The 15,046-nt window shown below is 31.7% G+C and overlaps 1 long non-coding RNA gene across 3 annotated transcripts; it reads left to right on the top strand.

Moving 5' to 3' along the window:
* The first annotated feature begins 815 nt into the window (after positions 1–815).
* LOC139517162 (uncharacterized) lies at positions 816–10,189 on the top strand. Of its 3 annotated transcripts, XR_011663096.1 has the most exons (6): positions 816–966; positions 2,151–2,263; positions 4,638–4,835; positions 5,546–5,775; positions 6,692–6,776; positions 7,510–10,189. It is a non-coding gene; the product is annotated as an uncharacterized lncRNA (long non-coding RNA). The 3 variants fall into 3 exon arrangements; XR_011663095.1 differs by lacking the exon at positions 4,638–4,835 and having other exon boundaries at positions 865–966; XR_011663097.1 differs by lacking the exon at positions 4,638–4,835 and having other exon boundaries at positions 865–966; positions 5,546–5,841.
* Positions 10,190–15,046: the final 4,857 nt, after the last annotated feature.

Raw genomic sequence — 15,046 nt, 5'->3', positions numbered from 1 at the left:
AGTTGTTAAAGGCTTTTTCAAAGTTTAAGACTACTTTATCTTAGGAAAGGATTTATGTGGGTGAAATGACCTTGAAAAATAGTTTTATTCCCAGCATTTTCATCAAATGAGCATTTAGTGTTTCAACCTAAATAATAATCTCAAGCTGATCTATTAAAAGATGACGCGGCGACAGCTTTCTGTATGGAAATGTTCGTCAGAAAAGCAGAACGCTAATTTTATATCATTTTATGTCAGTAATGACAGTATATCGGAGGTTTCTCTCTAAGCAAGTACAAAATTTCAGAGACAAGTTGTTGTCTCCATGGTTACTTGCAAACAGTCAAGTTTTTGAATGATATACTTATGTCGACCCCCGCAACACACCGTGTTTTGTTTTTTTGGTATTTGTTTTTTTGCTTTTTTGCTTATTATCTGAAACTGAGACTATTATAACACATAACCTCAGTCTTAAAAGGCGAGATCATCGGACTCACCGTTGCACACACTTTCACATAGAAGATCATCAAGTTGAACTATATGTAAAAGACAAAGAAATAGCTCGTAGAACATTTTAAGAGAGGGCACAACCAATATATAAACTCAATGATAATGACACTCTCAAACATATTAATACAAAATTAACAATTACTAATCTAGTATAACCAAGGATTTGTATAGTAATATCTTACTATACAAATCCTTGGTATAACTGATCTTTAACCCCCCTTTATAGATGATCCATATTTTCATATGTAGAATTATATATAGTACTGCTTCTCCTTCCACCATTGGGCATCTAACCATAGTTACATGCTCAGCTCTGCCTCAAGTGCTCTCTATTTTATTATCCACACCGATATGTGTCCACACTTGTAATTTTTTTTTCTTTTCGGAAAATACTCATTTCCATTCGGAACTTAGCTAGATCTACCACGATGTTGATGATGGGGCGCGGCCATTATCTCTCACTGGAACAGATAGTAGGTAACCAGACATTTTCAATGTAAATCTATCCTATTCTGAAAGATAAATTCCACAGTTATAGGGATGAAACTTTAACAAGCAATACAAGTACATTAATCAGGAGTAATAGGGAGTTTCACCATATATATAGCTAGTGGAGAAGAAGATAAAATTGTATAAAAAAAATCAGTTATCTATTTTGGAGTTTTTGTCCCCTTAATAATGCTTTTTATCAGTTTTTTTACTGTGACCACGATATGTTTAGGAGCTAGGTTAAAAGTTTACTGAGCTGGAAAATGGATCAGCATGACAAGACGTATTATTTTTGACTGAAATTTGGAGAAAAGTCTATAAACCTGTTTTGGAGTTATTGCCCCTGAAGTAATATACATTTCCAGTTTTTTTAGCTTTTTCCATGAAAAAATAGGAGCTCAGGTGAAAATTGAACATGTAAAAAGGTTCAACCTAACGATGAATATATATCCTAAAAAATTAGTGAATATTTGGTCCCGATCACTGGTGTCAACTTATATTTGAAGTTCCACTGGAAACTTTGTTATAAACAATGTCATAATATCTATACCTGTAGGAACACATATTCTATACCATTTATTCCGTGCGGAACATATACTGTAATTTTTATTCCTCTGGAAATAATATTCCAGAATATTTTTCCTTTCGGAACTTAAATTTATATGAAGGAACTTCTATTCCGTGACACCCCCTGTTTCGATATAATCTTTTTATCAACTTGTACTATACTTTTATTCACACATTTTTTGTTGTTATTTTGAAAACATTTTTAAATATATACATTAATTTAAAGAGAATAATTGGCATGTCGGTGATTACCAATGAGAAAACTCTTCACAATAAATGACATAGAAACTAATAATTATAGGTCACTAACAGTGTACAGCCTTCAACAATAGAGGGGGGATAGGAGGGGTCTTGATCCCGAAATCCCGGACTTGAAAAAACGAAATCCCGAGGTCCCGAATTTAAATAAAGCAAATCCCGACATCCCGAAATCCAAAAAAAAGGATTCCCGGATCCCGAAAGGGTCAATCCCGAAATCCTGAGCTTAAAAACACCCGATCCCGGAGTCCCGATAAAGGTCCTATCCCCCCTCACAATAAGAAAAGTCCTTTAAAATGCATAGTCCACTATGTCATGTATGTTGATTTTTTACTTCTTTTTTTCAGTTTTGGCTGTTATCTGAAAGTTATACATGTTATAGGAGCTTAAAGCTAAACCTGTAAATTGCAAAAAAATATATAAAAGTCTGAATTAGCAAACTGGTGATTTTATTCTTCAGGTGAGCAATATAGGCACAGATATAACTCTTGTTTGTCTTTTTAAAAATTGTTGTGTCTATTTTTGATTGCCATATTTGCATCTTCTCCCCCTTTTTTACATCCTTCAATGAATATCATGATTCTTAATAGTTAATTTCTTTCCTTCCATATTAAAATAAGGAGATGTGGTTGATGATTGCTAGTGAGACAACTATCCACATGAGTTCAAATGAAGGGGATGTTAAACCATATACCATGTATACATGTTGCCTTCAGCATTGAGAAAAACTTGTTATACATGTACATGTACCATTTGGTTGGCTATAACAGCATTGTACCAAAATGAAAAATGTAAACTAATGTGAAATTTAGAGAAAACTTGTGGTCTAATCTATAATAGTTTGACAACCATTTAAAAAATCTGGTTTTTATGTTATTATATAAAACATCACTAACATGTTAAATGACAGGGACTTGTAAAACATTGAATGAGTGATATGAGTACGTTACAGTAATCATGTTCATTGAACAATATATAGTTCTGTTACCATTCATACATTTGACTGATGAAAAACTTGACAGTAACATTCAGTGAATGGTATAAAAGTTAACAACTATAGGTCACTAGATATATAAGAAGATGTTATATGAATGCCAATTAAACAAATCTCCATCCAAGTCACTATTTTTAAAAGTAAATCATTATAGGTCAAAGTACTATAACTTCAACATTGAGCCTTGGCTTACACCAAACAGCAAGCTATAAAGGGCCCCAAAAATGACAAGTGTGAAACCATTCAAATAGAAAAACCATCAGTCTAATCTACCGGGGTATATAAAAATCGAGAAAGACTTATGAACCTCATCAACAAATGGCAACCACTAAACATCATGTTCCTGACTAGTAAAGGTGCAAACAAATGCAGCTGGATTGAATGTTTTGATAGGTACCAACCTTCACCCTTATCTGAAACAACATCACAACATAGACAGACACTGAACATATGTATAATGCCTTCAACAATGAACAAAACCCATGCCATGCATAGTCAACTTAAAAAGGTCCTGAAATAACAAATGTAAAACAATTCTAAGGAGAAAAACTGAATTACCTGATTTATGTATAAAACAAAATAAATGAAAGAATAGATGTAAAAGACATTTATTTAACCAGGTTTGTTTATTTGTCCAATATATATTAAATATGATAAAACAAAGATTTTTATGCCCCACCTACGATAGTAGAGGGGCATTATGTTTTCTGGTCTGTGGCTCCGTTCGTTCGTTCGTTCGTTCGTTCGTCCGTCCGTCCGTTCGTTCGTCCTACTTCAGGTTAAAGTTTTTGGTCAAGGTAGTTTTTGATGAAGCTGAAGTCCAATCAACTTATAACTTGGTACACTTGTTGCTTATGATATGATCTTTCTAATTTTAAAGCCAAATTATACTTTTGACCTCAATTTTACGGTCCATTGGACATAGAAAATGAAAGAGGGAGTTTCAGGTTAAAGTTTTTGGTCAAGGTAGTTTTTGATGAAACTGAAGTCCAATCGACTTATAACTTGGTACACTTGTTGCTTATGATATGGTCTTTCTAATTTTAAAGCCAAATTATACTTTTGACTCCAATTTCACGGTCGATTGAACATAGAAAATGAAAGTGGGAGTTTCAGGTTAAAGTTTTTGGTCAAGGTAGTTTTTGATGAAATTGAAGTCAAATCAACTTGAAACTTAGTACACATGTTCCCTATAGTAATGAGTATAATCCTTCTAATTTCAATGCCAAATTAGATTTTTACCCTATTTCACTGTCCATGGAACATGGAAACTGATTGAGTGGGGCATCCGTGTACTTTGGACACATTCTTGTTTTACACTACAAACATGTATTCATGGTATAAAATTTAGATTTGATGTCATTTATATCCTACATTTGTACATGTGATTTACAAAAGTTGATCTTTTCTAGTATTGAGAGTTAATTTCCACCAAACTCAAATACAAAAAGGCTGTTTACTTGAAACACATGAAATTCAGGAAAGGCACTTTAAAATCTGCTTTATGATAGAGCGTCAAGTACGATAAAAGATGTACATCAGTGAACATGGTGAAAATATAAATGAAAATATATATTTTTCACTATATATTGGTGGATACCCCCATTTTATAATGGCCTCCCATGAACACCAAGTATGTTTAAATTGATCATCCCTAATAGACATCCCTAATGGAAAAAAGCATACCTAACCTCTACTTGTTTCAAGCTTTACCTCAAAGGAAAATTTACTCATTCAAATTTTATGAAAACATTGTGTTCATACATTAGTTCCACTACATCTTTTAGGAGAGATCTGGAAACTAATTTGTATAAATTGAAATCTTTATCATACATTTCAGGTCAACCTTCTCATTTATAGTGGCAGAATATATAATTCCTATTAACTGACGAAAAATAAAGGAACTGTTGAAAATGCATGGAGAAATTTGTTGGGCAAGGACAGACATAAAGCTTAACATCAGAAAACCTCTGGATTCTCGTAACTGTTTATCACATTGACATTATCAACATGATCAAATCAGATAGGTTTTAAAAAAGTATATATTGTAAAAGACTTTACACCTTTCACAAAATATCTTACTACTAAAAATGCTAGCAAGTATTGAACTGTTCCTGACACGCAATTATTATTATACCCCTTATCTTGAAAAGATGGGGCATTTATTGATGCACATGATTGTCAGTATGCTGTCTGTCCACCATTAAAAATTTTAGTTTTATGATGATGATTACAGTATCACTTGACCAAATCTGATGAAATTTAAACCACTTGGATAATACTTTATACTGGTCAAGTTTGATTATGATAGCTTTGATGTTTATTGTTCAAGAGTTATGACTAAATATGCCCCTTATATAATTATCCACGACCACCTTGAAAGTTTTTTAAAAATCTCTTTCCAAATTTTTTTAAAGTTCTTTAAGAACTGTGACAATGCAAGTTGGTTCATGAATGACAGATCAAGTTAATTTTGACATTTACTGTTTTAAGAGTTATTACCCTTATTTACCTAAAAATTCAGATTTATTTTGTGTTTCTTGTTAATAATGCATCATTTGAAAAACTCTTTTTTCAATTTTATTATAATTTAACACAAGCATGACAAGTGAGGAAACTTAAAATACTGGTCACATTCAATTGTGATTTTGGTTTGCGGCAACTTAAAAATCCTAGTATGAATTATATATATAGAGTATATAAAATGTTATTCTGCAACATACACCTGTATTCCCAACTCTATTCTAGGCTTGAAGAATTTTCAGTTTCACTTGACATGAGTGCATGCAGGATGATTTCAGCTTTAATCAACACACAGTACTGGGAAGAAGTTAAGACACACCATGTGGTTTATGCTTACATTTTGTCTGTCAGAGATGAAATAGTGAAGAAAAAAACAAGCCTGACTAGGAAATGTGACATTGATCCACTTATGACAAAGATTTCAGTTTATTGTCCATTGACCGGCATGTGATTAGGTATAGTCTTACCGGTACTTTGGATACCATGCTTTTGTGTCTTCCACTACTATTGGGAGCTGTTGGGTGTGTGTATGATTAATGGAAGAAACCACCAATCACAACAAAACTAAAATGAAACTTATTTCTCTTATTTTTTTGTGTTTATTTATAAATAAATAACTGCATATCTTAAATTTTTAAAGAAAATCGTAATATTTAATAGTTTTCTGAAAGTTGTATGTTTATTTATGGTAACAACTTAACATTATATATGTAAACCAACTTATTTTTCAGGGATAGTAGATTTTGTGGAAAGCCCTTTCCAGCTGACTTAGCAGCAATTTATTCTTGTGATTTTCAACCAAAATGCTATTGATTTCTGTTAGGAAAGACCCAAATTTTAGTTAATCCTGACAATTTTCATTCCAATTAAATGCCTTGGGTTGAACAATATCAAATTACCTAGTAAGACTGGCTTTTTATTATGCCCCACCTACGATAGTAGAGGGGCATTATGTTTTCTGGTCCGTCCGTCCGTTCGTCCGTTCGTCCGTCTGTCCCGCTTCAGGTTAAAGTTTTTGGTCGAGGTAGTTTTTGATGAAGTTGAAGTCCAATCGACTTCAAACTTGGTACACGTGTTACCTATGATATGATCTTTCTAATTTTAATGCCAAATTAGAGATTTTACCCCAATTTCACGGTCCACTGAACATAGAAAATGATAGTGCGAGTGGGGCATTCGTGTACTGAGGAAACATTCTTGTTCTTCCCTGCTTTACCTCTGACAGACAACATATGTGCCTTTTCTTTCTTTCTTAAACTCACAAAAGTTTCAAAAGTAATACTAATAGTCTACAAAAATAAGTTGTGTACAGTTTTGTAGATTTAGGATCTTCTTTCAATTATACATTTATTACACACTTTTTAATTACAGTGATATATTATATAATGGAAAGTTAAAGCTGGAAGTAAGGTGCATACCATGAAAGTACCTGACAAGTGGACTTGCAAGATCTGGTGTAAGTGAACATTTGTGAATTGTTGAAGAAGCACAATAAAAGAAGTCCATGAAGTTTTTGAAGATCTTGTTGTCAGGTTAATTTCAATTCATCCCTTTCATGCTTTACACATTTGTTTGCCTTAATTGATATATCCCCATTGATTGACATATAACTTGATACCAGCTAAAACACAAGTCACCTAAAATCGGATTGCCATCAAATCTTAACTTGTTGAAATAGTGTACATAGCTTTGTGCTTTGAACAATTAGTCCAATTAAAACTTTCAACAGGTTGTCAACTATATTAAGCAAACATATTCAACAAGTGACAAATAATATCAAAAATATTTTAACACCCTCAGCACTTTTATAATATGTACAATATCAGAATTATTAAAATTTATGTTATTTGTCCAATGATTTAACAAAAAAATTTATGAGGTTCAGTAGTTTGATTGATTTGAAATAAGATATCAAATATCAGAATGTCAACTGAAGAAAATGTAGAGAGTGCACAGAAAATTTATAAGAAAATGTAGAGAATGCACAGACAAAATAAGAAAATATATGGATTCACAGAAACAATAGTTGTATAATCATGTATATAGGAATAATAGGTATAATATTAAGACTTCTAATTCTGGATACTATTTTTTGTTTGCAGAAATCAGAGATGTATTGAATAGATTTTAAATGGCACTGTTAAATCTGACACAAAATAATCTAATAGATGTTATTTTATTTTTTTCAGTATCTGACTTTATTGGTAGATGTAATTGAACAGTTTAATAAACCAGCTCCAGAAAATCTAGATCATTGTTCCAATACTCCAGCAAAAAGATTTATCATTAGAATTCCAGGAAGTCACAACAAATTTATTTTATGGTTTGATCCTAAACACTATCATCATTGCAATGGGTTTAATATTATACCAGGCTCTTGAGTCTGAGGAAAGGAAAGTTATTTTCCTTAGTTTACTGTTAAAATAGAGAACCTGAATAATGAAAAGAAGCTTTTTTTTGGCATGTGATAGTAATTATTTTATTGAAGTTGTATACTGGGTTTACCCTGCGTTCATTTTCTTCTTGCCACGCCTTTGGCTAATGCTTTAAGTGGTTTTCATGAAACTTTGATGAATTATTTATTTCTATTGAAATGAGCTACCTTTCGTTTGATTGAAATTTTAGATTTTACTTTTCCTAGCTATGGGGATTTTTTTGTTAAAAAAAAGGGGGATTTTCCTGTTTTCGGACAAGAATTCATAAGTGCTTTGAGCAGTTTCATGGAACTTTGATGACTGCTTTATTTCTATTGATGTGAGCTTCCTTAAGCTTTTTTTTTTTTTTATAAATTTCTGATATGAAATATAGGCATTATGGAATGTTATAAATGAGAGGCATATAATGTGCTCATTGCACTGTTGTATATTTAACTAGTTCATTGTAAATTCTATTTCTCAAATTAGGTTTGTGTGTAACGTCTTTTTTATTGGTTTTTTTTTTCTTAAAAGTTCCTCTTGCTCATTTTTCTCTTACTTATTTAATTGTATTTTATCATGTTTATTGTAAACTTTAAGTTTTTAATCAATTGAAACCTGTTGACTATTTTTTTTAAACATCATTTATGGCATTTAACTATTTATTGTATATATTCTAACTATTTTGTTGTGATGTTTTTTTGTTGTTGTAAACTTTGATATGTGAGAAACTGTGAGTGAATAAATGTCCCTTGTTTCATTGTCAATGTCGCATGTTTTGTATCTTTAAGTAGAAATCAGGTATTCTTAAAACAAAACATTTATTTAATCTGAACTTCCAACCTCATTTAGTTTCCACATTTATGAAATTTATATCAAAGGTTTATACATGTATCAGCAATGTCTCATCCAAATATATCTGTTTTCAGTGATTGTGATGAATTTTATATTATATATCTGTTTTCTTTAAAATATGTAAAACTAGTTATCGCTATTTTGTGCATTTTTCTTTTGATCTTTTTTTGTGATAATTTTCATATCATGCTTCTCGCTTGAGATGGAAAAATTATCGCTAGAAACTAAGGAGGCCACGTGGCGTTGCTAACGAAATTTACATGAAATTGACAACGTCGTCATAGGTAAAATAGCGATAAACAGATTATCATTGGTCATCTCAACTCGATTGCTTTTCTCACTTTCGCTGTACCAGCTCAAGCGAGAAAATCAATCTCGTTGAGATGATCAACGATAATCTATAAGTATCTAGTTTTCTTGTATGAAGTAATGTGTTATGTTACGTTAATTTCAAGGTTAATTATTTTAACTTTGATATTTATTTTTTTCACTATGAAATCAAAAATACTTGACATATTGAATATGTTTTTATTATGGAAAATTTTAGTACAATATTTTTTATGCCCCACCTACGATAGTAAAGGGGCATTATGTTTTCTGGTCTGTGCGTCCGTTCGTCTGTCTGTCCGTTCGTCTGTCTGTCCCGCTTCAGGTTAAAGTTTTTGGTCAAGGTAGTTTTTGATGAAGCTGAAGTCCAATCAACTTGAAACTTAATACACTGGTTGCTTATGATATGATCTTTCTAATTTTAAGACCAAATTTGACTTTTGACCCCAAATTTCAAGGTCCACTGAAAATAGAAAATGAAAGTGCAAGTTTCAGGTTAAAGTTTTTGGTCAAGGTAGTTTTGGATGAAGCTGAAGTCCAATCAACTTGAAATTTAGTACACATGTTGCTTATGACATTATCTTTCGAATTTTAAAGCCAAATTAGATTATTTACCCAATTTCATGGTCCATTGAACATGGAAAATGATAGTGTGAGTGGGGCACTTTTGTGTACTTTGGACACATTCTTGTTTTAGTTCATGTTAATTAAGTTTATAACAGTTTATTATTATTACTAGTTTACTTAAAGGCACACATTGTATGCAACAAGAGCAACACAATATAGTATACAAAATGATAAATTGGTCAATAAATATGACAAGAGAAGAAAAAACACAACCCTTTTATCACTAGGGGTGGGAAAGAGGTTTTAAGTATTTGTGAAATATGGTCAGGATAGTACTAGCATAGGACAAAAAATTTCCAGATAGATATAGTATTAGTATAGTGTTTATGTACTTTGCATTGAAGCTAATATTGACCTGGTTTTACGAATCAGGTTTGTCAGTTCTGTTCCGCTTACACTTTTCCGTTGTTTTGATGTCCGACTATTTCATGGGCAAAAACTCAATCAATACTTATAAGTGTCATATTTTATGCTTCAGTCAAAAATGAGAATTATATTTATTGTTGCTTTAAGGGTATAATATGTGTTAGGATTATGTTTTCTATTGAAGATTTGGGAGTGATGTTTAATGAGTATTTCTGATGGTATATATGCTACGTAGAAATTAAATTTTTAGTTGCCTTTTCAATAAAGCAATCATTTACTATTATGAAGTTTTTGTGTTTGTTGCCAATCTCAAATGGTTTTAACAGCGAAAGCAGAACAGTAGTAAAAAAAACAAATTGACCACAGCAAGTTTTCTAGTAATTAAAGTAATAAGTAAAAAGCTGCTTTGGTCATGATGTTCATAATGGCACCATCTTCCCTATTTTGATGATTAAAAAATCTTGTATTTCCTTGATGTCATAAACAATTTGTGTACAAGTCAAATACAACTTCCAGTTGCTTGTTAACAGTAAAGAATACTACCACAGCAGAGTAGATCAAACAGGACTTTTCTAAATATTAATTTCAAAAATTAAAATCTATTTTAGTTTAAAATGATAAAATCCCAATAATAAATATGCGCAATAATTTCTGAATTTACAGTATATGAAATTAGGGTTTTCAAACCTTTCCTTTTTTAAGTGAATGGTTCAAGAATGAATAGTGTAATATATATTATCTGCACATCAATGAAACAAAGCCATGATCAGCTAGCAAAGAAATTAATTTCTCATACACTACAGATAAAATATCGAATAAGTGATTAATATAGGTAAATTTTTAGGACAACTTACTCTTTTAACATGTTTATGACTGCAAACATTTGCAATCATAAAATGGTATGGCTATTTAAATGGTGTTTAAAAGAAAAATCAAAGTCTTTGATTCTTGGGATTATGAAAAATGCTGGATATAACTGCACATTTAGATTTTTGACCCCACTTTAAATTGGTCCATATCAAAGTCCAAAGGATCCAAATTGTTTGATTTCAACAAATATTTAATATGTGGTGTCCCTTTTAAGATGCTGAATCTTAAGTGAATTTAGACATTGATTTTTTATCCCAATTTTCAAATTAACTGGTCCATATTGAGATCTGAAGGGTCCAAAATTGAAGATAAATGGACTTCATCAAAAATTGAATTCTTCGGATTGTTAGATATATTGAATTAAAACTTGTGTTTAGATTTGTGATTTTGGGCCAAATTTTCAAAAAAAAATTCAAATATTGGGTCCATTTGATATGTTGAATCTTATTGTGAAATAAGACTTTAATTTTTGGGCTTACTGAGCAGAATTATGGCAAGCTGTTTTGCTATTTATTATAACTTCATTAAATCTCATAAACTTTATTAGATATCTTATATAGTTTATAATGTATATTATATAGTTTATAAGATATCTTCTTTAGTTTATAAGATATATTATAAAGTTTATGAGATACCTTAAATAGTTTGAGATATCTTATATAGTTTATGAGATATCTTATATAGTTTATAAGATATCTCATATAATTTTCTTTATAAGAAATCTCATATAATTTTCTTTATACGATATCTCATAATTTTCTTTATAAGATATCTCATATACTTTGAAAGATATCTTTTAAAGTATTATTAGATATCTTGTAAACTATATTTTTTTTTATATCATATATGAGATGTTTTATCAGATATCTCCTTAAATATACAACATATCTTATATATTACATGAGATTTCTTGAAATTTTTATAAATAGTAAAACAGTTTGCCATACATATTGGTCCGTTTTGAGGTCCAACAGGTCTTAAAATTAAATTTTGTATGATGAACACAAGGTGTTTTGTTATATTGTGAATCCATGGACCTGTATGTTTCTGCTGAATCTAACCATATATTTATAGGTAAATGAGATAAGAAGATGTGGTATGATTGCCAGCAAGACAACTCTGTTCAAGAGGCAAAAATGTTGCAGTCATTAACAACTATAGGTCAACTTGCAGATTTTTTACAAGGTTAAAAACCCATAAAAACTGAATAATCAGCTATAAAAGGACATCAAATTACAAATGTAAAACAATTCAAAGGAGAAAACTTACAGCCAATATATGTTAAAAATAATGAACGAAAAACAAATATGTTAAAACAGCAACAAACGGCAGCTATTGAATTAAAGGCTCCTGACTGGGACAGCCACATACGAAATGTGGCGGAGATGAAATAGTTGGATGGCGCAAAACCCTCTCCTACCATGGGACATTGGTACAACAGCACAAAACAATGAACTATAAAATATAACAAGCAACAACCATTCAATTTAACTCCTTCCTTACTTGGAACAGGCACATACAAAATGTGGTGGGTTTAAACTAGTTTGAATGCTCCAACATTTCCCCTAACAAACTATATAAAAATCAGTTGGAGAATGGCTTAACTCATCAGATGGGTCAAAATAAAAATATAGAATCTTAACAAAAACACAATGTTTCCAATTTCAAAATTCTTGGACCACACTCATTTGCGGTCAGAAACCTATGCTGTCAAATATTTAATCCCAATTCAAATTAAAAACTGTATCAAGATTAAATGATGTGTATAGTTTCCCCAACTGTTCAGTGTTCGATAAGGAACAAATGTTCCATGGTTCAACGAAGCTAAGTTTTATGCAAAATATATGACATAACCAGTTTACTGTGTATCTATTTACCAGCATTACCATCATTCTAGTATACGCTAGATTGAGTGATCGTTGATTGCTTTAGTCCAGTGGCAAAAATTTCATGCATGCGAGACATAGTTTTTTGTTTACTTTAGTCCAGTGGCAACTATTTCATGCATGTGAGACAGAGTTTGTTGTTTGCCTTAGACCAGTGACAGATATTTCATGCATGTGAGACATAGTTTGTTGTTTGCTTTAGTCCAGTGGCAAATATTTCTGCACGTGAGACATTGTTGTTTGCTTTAGTCCAGTGTCAAATATTTCATGCATGTTTGAGACAAGAAAACTATGCGTACAATAGGTAGGTCGTGTAACTGCTATATTCCGTCTATCTAAAAGAATGGACAGAAAACATATTTTTTTACATTCTATCAGACGGAATGATCTTGTCCTTTGTTGAAACTTCGTAATAACTCTGTCTCATAGACGTATATGAAGGTTATATAGGGTCTATACCCATCGAATAACTTTGTCACATTGGAGTCTTTTTTAGAGCCTATTTTTATCGAATAAATCAGATGATTCATTGTATAAAAGCTATATCCATCAAATATCTCTGTCTCAGGGTTTATACTTCTCAAATAACTCTGTCTCGTATACCCATCGGATAACTTTGTCTCGTTGGTGAGCGAATGTTGTATAGGGTCTAAAACCCGGCCTCGAAAAACTCTGCTTGATTGATGTATGAACGTAATATAGGGGCTATATTCGTCGAATAACCCTGTCTAAATGGTATATGGACGTTATAGAGCTTATAACCATCGAATAACGTTATCTCATTAGTGTATAAATGTTGTATAGAGCCTATACTTATTGAATAACTTGAGTTTCATTGGTGTATGAACACTATACAGGGTTAATACTTCTCAAATAACTCTGTCTCATATACCCATCGGATAACTTTGTCTCGTTGATGTATGCATGTTGTATAGAGCCTTTTCTTAATGAATATCTCAGTCTCATTGATGTATGAACACTATACAGGGTCCATACTTCTCAAAAAGTGTCTCATTGGTGTATGAACGACGGTTATATAGCCATCGAATAACAACCCTGTCTCATTGGTATATGAACGTTATATAGAGCTTATAACCATCGAATAAAGCTATCTCATTAGTGTATGAACGTTGTATAGAGCCTATACTTATCGAATAACTCAGTCTCATTGGTGTATGAACACTAAACATGGTTAATACTTCTCAAATACCTTTGTCTCACAGGTGTATGCACGTTACATAGGATCTATACCCATCGAATAACTTTGTCTCATTGGTGTATACACATTGTATAGGGTTTATACCCATCGAATAACTTTGTCTCATTGGTGTATACATGTTGTATAGGGTTTATACCCATCGAATAACTTTGTCTCATTGGTGTATACACATTGTATAGGGTTTATACCCATCGAATAACTTTGTCTCATTGGTGTATGAATGTTGTATAGGGTCTATACCCATCGAATAACTTTGTCTCATTGGTGTATACACATTGTATAGGGTTTATACCCATCGAATAACTTTGTCTCATTGGTGTATGAATGTTGTATAGGGTCTATACCCATCGAATAACTTTGTCTCGTTGGTGTATGGACATTATATAGAGCCTATACTTATCAAATAACTCTGATTCGTTGGTTTATGAACGTGGTATAGAGTATATGTAATTATATACCTCTCGAATAACTCTGTCTCATATGTGTATGAACGTTAAATACATTGTAGGGTCTATACACATCTTATAACTCTGTTTCATAGGTATATATATGAACGTTATAAGGTCTATAATATCGAATAGCTCGGTTTAATAGGTGTATGATCGTTATATAGGGTCTATACTAACCGAATAACTGTCTCATTGGAATATGAACTCTATATATCGAATTGATCGGTCTAATAGGTGTATGAACCTTATATACCCATAGCGCCGTCTCATTGGTGTATGAACGTTGTATAGGGTTTTTATATATCGAATAACTATGTCTCATTGGTGTATTCATGAACGTTATACAGAGAATTATACTTATCGAAAAATAAAAGTAATGAAATTATGCATTTCAAATAAAGTTGTCTTTCAGTGCGTCGTTTTACCTACGTTACCACAGTCTAGTAACCGCTAGATTGATTGATTGCTGTTTGCTTTGCGTCCAGTAACAAATATTTCATTCATGTTCAGAACGAGATCATATTAGCGATCACTTCTATAGTAAGGGTAACCGCTAGACTCTGTCCGTCCAACAAACTATTTACGTCCAGTGGCAAGTTTTGCATTCATGTTCAAATTTACAGCGAATACAATAGTAAGGTCATATAACCGTAGGACTCCGTCTGTCAAATTGACTAGAAATAAAATCAATTTTCGGCTTCTACTAGACGAAA

The sequence above is a fragment of the Mytilus edulis genome, chromosome 3 (genome assembly GCF_963676685.1).
Source record: "Mytilus edulis chromosome 3, xbMytEdul2.2, whole genome shotgun sequence".
Lineage (NCBI taxonomy): Eukaryota > Metazoa > Mollusca > Bivalvia > Mytilida > Mytilidae > Mytilus > Mytilus edulis.
Note: the sequence above shows the minus strand (reverse complement) of the source record. Positions and strands in the feature narration are given on the sequence as shown.